The following is a 12,742-nucleotide window of genomic DNA, read 5'->3' as shown; positions in this document are numbered from 1 at the left end:
ATTAGCGGGGAAATTTAGTATAAATAGGTAGTCCAAGTTAATACAATTTAGCTTACCTTCAGCCTCTGAAGACGATAACTTGTTTATTTAACTTGAAACGAGAGTCAGTCAGTGTAATTCTGAGTGTTACTGAAGTGGTAGCATAAACGGTATATTCAGTATAACAGACCGATTGTCATGTTACTTAAATTTTTTACTACTAGGATTAAATAAAAATATTTCTGTGAAAATAACTCCTCTTTGAGTCAGTGCTAGTTTCATCATCAATAACTTGATTTAAATGGTTGTCAATAAACCTATAATTCAGGACTAGTGTAAACTGGTAGAGTTCAAAATACTTTTGTCAACTTATATCAAAGAGTCTCAATAGGGGATAAATCAAGACTTCTTGAGTGCTATTTTAAAACAGGAATAATCATGCAGATTTCAATGTATGGCAAGTGCCATCCTGTTGAAATTCAAATACTTCATCTGGCAATTCAATTCCAGTAATGGAAGAAAATATTTGCCCTGTGTAATTCACTTCATTGATAGTGTCAAAAACGAAATGACCTCCAATTCCTATGGGGACATAGAGCCTCAGATCGCCACAGATGCCGTTAACATAACTTGCCTTTCGGGTAATCTTGGTGATATTTTTCCCTTGTATTCTAATAATTCTACTTCTATCACCAACAGATACTTCAGGATTATATTAATGACTCCAAATAACTGAATCTTGTTAAAGTGCTTCTGTCCATCAAAATCGATATCTTTTTTGTTTCTTTGTGAGCAGTGGTTTTTCTTTTCCCTAAAGCAAACTATAAGTAAATTTATCTTGTGAAGAATCAGTATCTAATTTTTTTATCTTCAACAAGTGTCTTTTGAAATTTGTCTACAAATCGGTTGGCGATCTTGTTCGAATAATCTCATTCTGTAATATTTGAAGCAGAGTCCGTTTTAATTTTTGTTTGAACATTTCCAGTATTTTTGAAGTATGAAATCATATTTCTAATAATTCCGTAAGCCTTTGTTATTGGCCGAAACAATAGTTAGATAAAAACTTTCGCAAATCTTTTTGACAATTAACTAAATCGAATCTATTTCTATTTGTTTATTCAAAATTATTGTATATGATATAAGTATAGCTGTTGGCATTTTGCCAAACCATTTATGTATGTATGCACCAAGTCCAGTTAATCACGATTAGCTTGTATAATCACGATTAGCTTGTAATCATGATTAAAATATCTCGATTAAGATAATTTGCAATGCGCCAGCACTGTTGAGGAACTTGATCACAATTAAAGTTAACCGGCCAATTGTGGTGGGTTAAATATTTAATCATGATCAAGAAGGTTATGTTTGTATTTTGTTTTGGAATTTTTATTAAAATGGAAATTGAAGACCAAATTATACTAGAATAGTTTTATTTATCATGAATACATTTATTTATAAAAGTAACCACACAACATATTGTTCTAATTCAGACATAAAAACAAATAAGACTCCTATACACTAATCTGCCCCTTTTTTTCCTTTTCAACTTTCAACTTGAGAATCTCAATTTCCAATTTGTTTTTTATTTTTTGGAAATGTAATTCTTCATTTATTCGCCCAATTTGCTTGTCCACTAAAATGGCACGCCGGTCCAAAAGTATATCGTATTTTTTGGCAATATTTGAAGATGACAGAATTTTGACTCCTTGTCTTTTCGGTTGTGTTGTTTCTACTGCTTTCTAAAAATTAAACAAAATCCAATTGCCACAAGTTGTAGATGATCAACAATATTGAGCCACATATGAAAGACCAAAACCATAAACAATCTATTTTTTATAAACTACATGGAAAGTCCACACCTGGCTAGGATAATCTCGAGATGGTCTTTCATATTTTATCTTATAATTAAGTTAAATTTCATGGATAAATAATATAAAAAAATGATATACCTACCTTTCTTTTTTTCCCTCTTAAATGTGGTGGAACAAGAGCTTGATCTTTAGGTTTTTGCAAATCAGTGCCCTATTTCCAGTTGGGTTCTTCTGCATTATCAATACTCTACAAATGTAGAAGGTTATGATTTTGTTAACGTTACAATTGTTTTTTGCCTAATGTTGAAATTAGATTATTGAAATTATCATAATTTTAAAATTACATTACAGGTAGTCATTATAAGAAAAATTAATAGAAGTTATATACAGGTAAGTACTTACTTTACTACTAGTGCTGGTAGAGGGTGATCACAAATGTCATAATTTCTCTCAGTGTTACAACTTTCTACATATTTCTAAAAACAGGATGAAATTACAGCTAAAATATCTGTGTGTGTTAGCCATTTGGTAGGATTTCAGAATTAGTTTAAAATATATAAAAACAAACCTCTGTTTCGAATTCATAAGCTGTAGTCTGATTATCTTCTGGGACAACCCATATCATATCATCCTAAAAGGAAAAGGAAGTTACTTGGGGGAACATTAGCGTCAAGGCTGTTATAGGGCTGCTATATTGCTTAAACTTACCTCTATGGCAGACACCATTTTACTCCTTTTGCTACATTAAACTCAGCAGTTGACTCTGTAGCTTGTTGAGAAGTTGTCTTCAGAAAAGTGTTGTCACAATCGAAATTGTTAGTAAGACCCTCAACACTCTTCTTATTCATGATTGAAAGTAGCAATTCATCCGCTGGATCTATTTTTATCTTGGTTTCAGGACCCTCTCCAGTTCTTAACTGAAGCTGACTTTCTTTTGCTTTTAACCTTCTTACCTCCCTCTTTCGGTTCTCATATAAACGTTTAAGGGATTCTTTGTCACGAAATATCCCCCATGTACTAGTAGCATTGAAGTCATTTTCGACTTTGCGCCAAACTTTTGTTCGATCTTCTACAGAAGTCCTATCTGTTTTTTTATCCTCCAGGATTGTACCATATTTTTTTGAAATGATTTCCATGAGATGTAACCGTTCAGCCAACACAAAGTTTGGAGTTCTTTTCTTTTTAGCATCTAATATGTTTTCCTCTTCTTCAAACTCCATAATGGCGAAGTGTTTTTTCTGATGATGAGCAAAAGTGAACTGAAAAAAAGTCCGCGGACAAACAACAAAAAAACATAACCACAACTATCAATCTGTTTGGTTTCCCAGGCTGCCGGCACGAATTTTTGCACCTGAGCTATGTTGCCAAGTCGAGTTTTCAATTTCACCCTGATTACAAAACCCACATATCCTTTTAGTTGGTGCATAGGCTGTTTTATATAATCACGGTTATATATCTGGTTAATCACGATCACCTAATCACGCCTAACAGTTAAAATGGTGCATATCACCCTTAGTATCAAATAAGCCTATTCGTTGAATTTAAAACAGTTTAATTATAATTGAGACAAATAAAACTGTTGCATAATTGTTTTGGTCCAATCTATATGCTCGAACATAACACTAATTTATTACAACTACTAGTGAAGAAACTGATAGTATTCGAAGATAAGTTTTGCAGCCATCACATAAGTCGTAAATTCACTTTAAAATAAATTATTTTAACGGTCAACAAAATGAGAAGCGTTTCATAATTCTACCAAATGTTTATCTACATTTTTAGACCTTCTTCACCGCAGCAATTTTATTTTATGTTGAATTCCTTTTTGCTACAGGCTTCCACTCACCATATATTTTTAAATAAGTCACTGTTAACCGATAGGGCAACCTATATTTGTGTGCTTTTCCATTTGCCCTAATTTTATCGATTTAGGGTAGTTCATATTTTCGTATAATTTATAAAAATCTATTTTGATTCCATATTTTTTGGGTGCAGGTTGTCAACACAATTTCTTCCAGTTTTAGTTAGTACGGACAATCTCGATTTCGATTGGTCGTGATTCACTTGGAAACAGATTTAATCATTATTTGATGATGAAATTGTAAAGTGCAATTATAGAATTTGTAGATAGAGAATAGAGTTATTTTAATTCCGAATTACAAGTTTAGAAAAAAACTGGAGCATTTTTTGATTAACTAAAACTATGATTTATTATGTCTATTCACACAACCATTGTTACTGTAAAACATCCCGGCTTTATTGGTTATACTTTGAATTAAGTCAATATGAAAACTGAAAAAATATTGATTGTATTTCATTTGGAAAGGAATCCAAGATGTCGTTTTCCAAATTACAATGTTTCATTTCAATTTATACTGAATATCACAATTTGTGACAATAATTTTCAATGGATTACCTTTTTAGAGAAATATTGGAAACTTTAGAGTTGTGAAATATTTAATTCCACCACTTCTATAAGGTTGATCAGGGTGATATATAATTTGAAAGAAAATATAAACACACCTTGTGTTCACAATAGTTACTATTCCGAGGTTGTTTAACTGTAGTGTATGACTTGTAAAACACAGATTGTGTACTCAATGGGAATAAAAGTCATGATTTTATGTAGATCAGAAAAAATATGCATCAGTGGATGCTTATTTTTTATGTAGATCATAAAAATGCATATTTTTTTCAATACTTCAGAAGATTTATTTTTTAATATGCATCAAAGAAATAATTCATGTTAATAAGTGACATTTGGGACAGGCAAAGTTACGATACCACAACTGCATGCATAAAAATATGAGTAAGGTATATTGGGAAAAACAGTGTAGTGCAGTTATTCTTCTCTCTCTATTGGCCTTTTGTCTGACGACATACAGTCAGGATCTATGTTTTGCTAGCTACCAGTTTATTCGAAGAGTGTACCACATGGTACGTCTGAAGACCTGCTTCATGCCCTTCAAAATAGGATTAGTAGTATTCGTAGTTGCAGCATGGATATCCCTTTGTGATTTCCAGTTTATCTATATATTGTAAGGCTAAATGTAAACCCTCCAATAAGTTTGGTGAAAGCCCTTTTCTCCAAAATGTTGGCTCATTATATAATTGATAAAACGTGATCTTCCTATCTCATCATTTATCAATGATAATAATTCAAAGCAGAATTTCGCAATCAACCACACTCTTCTACAAAATAGGCTAGTTTCTAATGCATCCGCAAGTAAAACGTTGGTACTGTACCTTAAGTAATAGATATTAAGTGTGAGTAACTTTGATAGAATAATTAACAACCTTCTTCAAACTTGCTGTGTAGACATAGAATAGCAGTGGACATATGGGAAGAGCCCTGTGGTAGCCCCTTCATAGATTGTCTAGGACCAATTAGCCGGCCAGAATTTGGCGATCTCATAAATATTCTCCTTGCTGTCAACATATCTGTGATTAACCGAATAATGTCTGCATTGATTTCCATGTCATTTAGGTATTGTGCTAATTTATCCTAAAGAACATTATTATAGGCTGCAGAGATATCCAAGAATATGCATAACGTTCTTTTCCCTTCAGTAAATGCCGTATAAATCTCTAGAGCACTAAGTTTGTGAGGCATTTCATTACTCCTCTTCCTTTTCTGAAGCCGACTGTAGATCATTGAAAGTTTTGTTGCTTTCTAAAAAGTGATCTATTCTCATGTGTTTTACGTTCTCTGGCATTTTACTTACGCACGATGTTAATGCTATTGGGCGGTAGTTATCGTGGTAATTAGGGACATTACCCGGTTTTAGAATCGGTATTATTATCGATGTTTTCCATTGTTCAGGTAAGGGCATATGTCCGTTGATAACGTTGTTGTAAATATTGAACAAATTTTTGATCATGATCTCTGGTAAGTTCGCCAGCATAGTGTAAGTTATATGACCTTTTCCTGGTCCTGTATCTCTCTTTTTCTTCATTAGAAACGACAATTCATCCTCACTAATTGGTGGCAAAGGAGCTGAATTTCTAAATATAATAACTTCTTCGTCCCTCGGAATGATCGTTGGGGTCATTGCGTTCAACATTGTTTCTAACCATGGTTCCGACTCTGTACAGTGAGTCCCACTTTCTTTACCTCCTTTTACATATTTTCTCACAACCTTCCAAACCTCTCCAATAGGATAGTCTCTGCTTAATGATTCCGTAAAGGATTTAAAACTCTCCTGCTTCCCCTTCCTCTTCTTCATGATTTTCCTAACCCTGGCTACCATTTTCTTATATTATACCATATGGGCTTTTGTAACTGTTTTCTTGTTCTCATCGTAATTCTTGTTTCTGCGATAGCTATATTAGCCCCTTCTTAAATTTTCATTTCCCACTCCTCATAAGTTAAGCCTAATTCAACGTTTTCTAGTGCCTTCGTGTATTTATTCCAATCTGCTTTCTTTGTCCTCCATTTTCTTATGGAATGGTTACCATATATTGGATAGATCCCACCTGTTAGATTGAATGTGGTAGCTGTGGGCATATAATCGCTATTTCTGGCTGTTTCTAAAACTCTCCATTGACTAAAGGGAGCTAATTCTGGAGTCACAAGTACTATGTCCGAGACACTTCGATTTTGGCCTGGTATAACTTCTCCTGTATTCAAGTATAGTAGAATTTGCTCTTCAATAGCGTCCATTAAGTGTATACCTTTCGTATTCGTAGTGCCTGATCCTCAACTTTGGGCGTTCAGATCTCCCATGATGATAAATGGTCCGCGTATTTTCCTAAATATCTCTAGATAATTTTGTTTTGTAATGTACAAATCCGGTGGGCAATAGATTGTAACTATTGAAATTTCTTTAACCTTTTCTTCTAAGATCTGAAACCGGTTGGGTAAACTGGTACAAATGTTTTATGGCTAAACGGTATGTCTTTGTTAATAAGGATAGCTAAGCCTCCCCTTCCGTCATTTCTATCTTGCCGTATTATTGTATAATGTGGGAAAGCAATGGTTTGATCCAGTTTGAGAAATGTTTCATTCAGAAGAATTATGTCTGGCTGTTTTTCATGTATTAAAACTCTTAACTCAGAATAATTCGAATATAAACTTTTAATGTTCCATTGTAGAATAATTAATTCTTTTTTCCTTTTCATTTGTGAGTCACTAATATGTACTTTGTGCGTCAGATTCATCAGGGCTGCTTGGTATTGGCATCTCATCTGTATTCATTTTTTGGATCGTCTCAAATTTCTGTTGTAGATAACCACTATCAATTATTTTGAGAATCATAGGCCTATAAAAGTATTCACTCCAGTTGTGTCCAAATTATACAGGGTATTTTATTTAATAATATAATGCACAAATTTGAGTACAAGTTTATAGGGCGAAATATTAAGTACCTATTTCGTAGGTTGACGCAAACTTATTGTATGGAAACTCAGTATGTTAAACATTGTGACAAAATTCAAAAACCACAAGCGGCTGAGGAATCGTTTATCATATTGTTGCACCCATAAGAAAAGTCCTATTTTCGCACTATTTACACAATATACTAATTATTGAAATTCTGAATTTGATTTGCTATTTCTTGGATGCTTAAGAAAGATTAGTAAGAAGTCAAATTATAGTTGTAAAATCATACATTTAATAATAGTAAAAATATAATCAATATGTGGTTATGTTTTCATTTAAAATAACACAATCATTTGTATACGACCATTTAGTACATCATCTTTGTTGAGCAAATATTTATTTTAAAAATAATAGACTCATGAAAATCTATGCTCGCTTATTATAAGTGCAATAATTTTTTGTTATTTCTATAATATGTAAAAGTCATCAGTGCCTATAATAGTTAGACATACAATGATAGCTTTGCACATTCATGTAAATTTCATGGATATATTAATACATTAGGGACACCGACTGATTTACTTTTCGTCAAATAAATTTGTAGAAGTAATTTGCAACAAATTATTGTCGTTGTATAAATTATTTCTGCAGTAAAAAATTTGTAACGGATTGCAAAATTTTAGATGCTTGCTTTAAACATTTTATAGGAAATATTTAGCGAGCATGTGGCTTAACCAAAATCCGTTACAAAATTTTCAAGTTTCAAAACTAATAGAAATTTGTACTTGTACATAAAAACACTTTTCATATACATATTAATGTAAAAGTATATATAAGGAGTGTCACCACTATCTGTATACTATAAATTATGCACAGGATTAATACCAAATTTATCAGTGGGTGTTATACATTGATATTATTCTGTGTAGTCACCTCTCTCCCACAAAATTGGATTGCCCTCTTCAATATTTATCGTTAAAACTACTTATTTTTTATATATAACAATATAACATGGAAAGTCAAATGTTACAATCCTTATACAAAACCTGTGGAGAACTTGATATGAGTTGGAAATTTGTTTACTAAAATTACATATTTTCAATTTACTCATTCGTCTTAAGTTGGATAGAGCTGATGTAATTTCTACGATCACCAACTAAAATGCGAGAACATTACTAAAAGGTAACCAAGGTGACGTATTTGTAAACGCACAAATGTCTAAAAATTCTGTTCCTCAATTGTTCGCACCTTTACTATTTCTCCGACCTCCCCGATTCTCTCCTCTATAGACTGAAGATATTCTTATAGTGGATTTCCCACTCACAATTTATAATAAACAAGTATGTTCCAGCGCACTTGTGAAAAAATTATTTCTAAAAAATCTGTGAAAAAAATTTATGATTTATTTCTCCATACTGGTGCCTCTAAAACTAACTCAGATGGTTGCACAGTTACTTCCAATCATGAACATTCTTTACTTTCAATGTGTAGTATTTACATTGGTGAACCATAGAGCATTTTTCAGGCTTTCAAATATATCCCCCACCTCCCACATATATGTATTTATGCTCTTTCTTCCATTCAGGCAATTAAAATCATTTTCACCGCCAAACATACATGATATCTGCCAAACTCCATTTGCTCGTTTTGCAACGGTCTCTCTTATCGGACTTCTATCTCTCACTAAAATCACTGTTAAGTAATTAAGCTGCAGATCACAAATAAAGTCCAAGTTGCAAGTGATGTCAAGCTCAGCTTCAAAAAATATATCCAAGAGTCTTGATATCAACGTATGATAACACTTTACAATCTCCACTCATCTATTTCTCTCTAAACTTTTTAAATACAACTTAAGATGATCATAACACTTAAAGCTAGTCGCACCAAACATACACACAACTGATATTTTTAGGAAGCCGTCTTGTTTGCCGTGATTGTAATGTTTTTGTAGCACTCATGCTCATTTTCACCGCAAGCCTATCCTTAATGAAACGATTCACTGTGCTACTTGATCAAAAAAGTTCCTCAAAGTGACCAAACCAACCAAAATTTGGTAAGAACTTTTTCTACATAATTAGGGCAGTATAACATATGTTTACAAATAAAGAAACTATTAGCAACTATCACTATTAGTAAATTTGATTTTGTATTAGAGGTTGGTAACTTTGAGGAACCATCTTGATCCAAGTAGAACAGTTGATTGTTTCATTAAGGTTAGGCTTGAGGTCACAGTGTCAAAAGGTAAAGAGTACTAAAAAGAATAATTTAATGTATATTGTTATACAGATAGTTTAAACTTGTGATACACATTGCATAAAAATATATACAAACTTTAAGTGAGATATAGTATTGTCAATAAGTACAAAATAAAATTATAAATATTTTCAAATGAATGATTCTTATTGCAACTTATCTTTGAATTAATACTTGTCTGAATTATGATCAGTCCAACACAAGTTGATATAAATACCAAAAATTAGTTTTATTTTTTTACACATGAACCCTATCGTATAGAACATACCTATCTCACTTTTTGTTTTTATTTATGAATTAAATATAGTTTCAAAAGCTTTTCATAAGATAATCATAATATATATGTGCTTTGTCTTTGTCATATCAAACAAAAAGGAAAATAATATACATGAATTTCTTTAAAAGTCAGTTATTTTTATATTTCCATTTTGTTGAAACTTCAAGAACAATTTAAGTTGATATCATCAAATTGATGGCAATAAGCTTGAGTGGAGTTATATTGAGGTAGATAGTTTCTTTGACTTATGCCTTTAAGCACAAGAGGGCAAACCCTTTTACACTCGAGTTGCCTGCCGTGTGGAGATGACTTGGATATTGATCTTGTACTTCTGAAGGTTATAGTATTCAGGTAAGACATGCCTTGGTAGCTGATTCTACAGGCTTACACTTCTCCAAAGAAAGGACTACCGATAACTTGACGTTCTGGGCGTCAGCATGCGAACTCGGTCTTCATGAGCCACTTCTTTCTGTTGAGTAGGTCTTCCAAATACTGCTCTAGGTACTATTATGTTTGACAGCATGGAAGAGCATTTGCCATAGTAGTATCGTTAAAACAGTGTCAGGTCATTGACGTTTTTTCTATGCTCTAAGCTGTCCCAAGTTTCTGGTTAAGTCTATTGCTCTATTCTGTATTGAGTTGAGCATCCTCAGGGTATGCTTGGAAGCCGAGCTCCAAATGTGCGAGAAATACTCCAAATATAGTTGTAGAGGGTTAGAAGCTATATAGCTATAATTATTTGGTCTTAAAGAAGGGTCCAATTTTTTGTGAAGCTTCCTTAGCTACTTATGGTACGTGACTATTCCAGGATATATTGCTTTCAACCCCAACACCCAACGAGCGAATTTGCGATGATGGTGATATTTTATGTCCAGGCAGGAGCAAATCCTGAGCTACAGGGCCAGCTTTCTTTGTAAAAACGCAGCCTGGATCTTTGCTGCATTAAATTCAATCAAATTGCTTCTGCCCCGCTCCAGAATGTTTTCAAGATCGCTATTGATGATGGCGAACTGCTGCTGCCTATAGATTTGAGTGTTAGTCGAGTTATTGGGGCGACAGTTTTGTCGAGTAGATCATTGATGTACAGAAGAAAGAGAGTAGATGACAAGATGCGTTTCTGGGGAACACAAGCATTAACCTCAAATGTTTCTGAGGTGCGTCCATAGATAGTGATCTGAATGGATCGGTCTACTAAACCAGTCAATAAATAAGGATGACAATCGTACAATCCCATTTTATTTAGAAGGACAGCCTGCCAGACACTGTCAAATGCTTTCGTTATATCCAGTGTGATTGCTCGGGATCCCCCATATCTATATATAGCTTCAGTCCATACGTTGGTGATATAAGTGATATAAGCGATCCCTAGGTGAGCTGTTTACGAAAGTTGTATGGATAGTCGCTAATGATGTAAGCAGATTCAAGATATTTCAAGATTAGCTGGTTAACGACTTTCTCTGTTTGTTTGTTTTTACTTTTTTGGTATGGGTTGAACCCGAGCAAGTGACCAATCTGGTTTCACACTCTTCTTTAAATATTTTAAAACACCAAAAAAGCCCTAGACTCCTTTTAACATTACATAACTTTTTTTTGAAGTTTTCCCTGAATTATTCATCCGACTTCTACATTGAAACTTAACCACTGACTGGCTTCTCTAGCGTGCTTGGATTTCTGAAGACAATAACTTATCAAAACAGACAGTGTAATTATGAGTATTAGTGGTAGAAGTGAATGCGGACTAAGGATGAAATAATGAATATCACAAACACCATCAACTCTGAAAACAGTACAAAACCTATTATTTTGGACTTATCTGTGGTGATCAATATGTTCAATTTATTTGGCTGTGTCCCTTTTTTGGCTTTCATGTAAATCCTTTTAGACTTCATTTTGGCCTAGAGTGAATCATTAGTTAAATCGCCGAACAAATTGCGTTAACAAACCACTAGAAAAGTAAAAAAATTATAAAGATCTGTTACAGGAAAAATACTAAAATTTCTGTTGTTTTATTCTTAAGTTGAAGTAATTGATATTTTGAAAAAACAGAATCTCATTTAACCACTTATCTATCTTTTCCATAGGTTGATTTCGTAATTGTTAACAACATTCTGTACCAGTACATCGGTCAGATCGATTTTTAAGTTTTCAATCCTTCGATCACTTCATATGACAGTGCAGTCCCGGCACGTTTGAGATAAATTAAGTTTCTACAAAAAAAATGATTTAAACCTGTCTACACCCGCAAAATTTCAGTAGGTAAATTGGGGCGGGAAAATATTTATTTATCAAATTCTCTGTGGAAATATTCCACTTTAACAAAAAATGAGCGAATGGTTCACTTTATCCATAGTGAATCAATTTATCCCGTTTGGTACATATTAGTTACTACTAATTGTCCTTTTAAGAACGATGTACTATTCATATGTTGCTGATCTGACTCGAACATTCTAGATGTTTCTGATCTCTCCACGTCAAGTATCAAGATAGCGTTCTGATATATCTAGAAAATACCTCTCAAACAAGACCGCACTGATCAATTCTCATAGATGTACCACCAATTTGCTGATCATTCAACATAAATATATTTTGTACAGACTTTTAAGAAGTTCCTGTAATAGTTTATATTTACGGTATAAGAATCAAAAGTTTTCACCTTTTGTAAACATTTTTGTATGGACATTATGTATGTATAATTGATAAAAAAATGATTTTTATAAAAGTTGTTTGTCGTGATATTTAATATTTATATATAACTAGAAGATAAGTTTACGCAAAGCTTCCTGTTGTTTCAACTTACTTTGTCGAGCTAATTTTAATGTCGAAATATATCCATAACCATATATAGCTTTTTCCTTATATAAATTATTATAGATAGCCATTCCAATCTTCAATTTTAAACAGTGTGTATCTAAAATCCTTTACCTTATTTTTTGTTCAGAATCAGAAGAAATTTGGCAATGTTATCCTGGAGTCAAATATTTGTTGGATATACAGGGTGTTTCTAAATTCATGTGGTGATTACTCGTATGAAATTGAGGTTTTCCCTATAACAAAATTGCCTCAGTCCATCACTTTCAGATATATCACTCGTAAAAGGTGGTG

This window comes from Diorhabda sublineata, chromosome 3 (genome assembly GCF_026230105.1).
Source record: "Diorhabda sublineata isolate icDioSubl1.1 chromosome 3, icDioSubl1.1, whole genome shotgun sequence".
Lineage (NCBI taxonomy): Eukaryota > Metazoa > Arthropoda > Insecta > Coleoptera > Chrysomelidae > Diorhabda > Diorhabda sublineata.
This window is presented reverse-complemented; position numbering follows the sequence as displayed.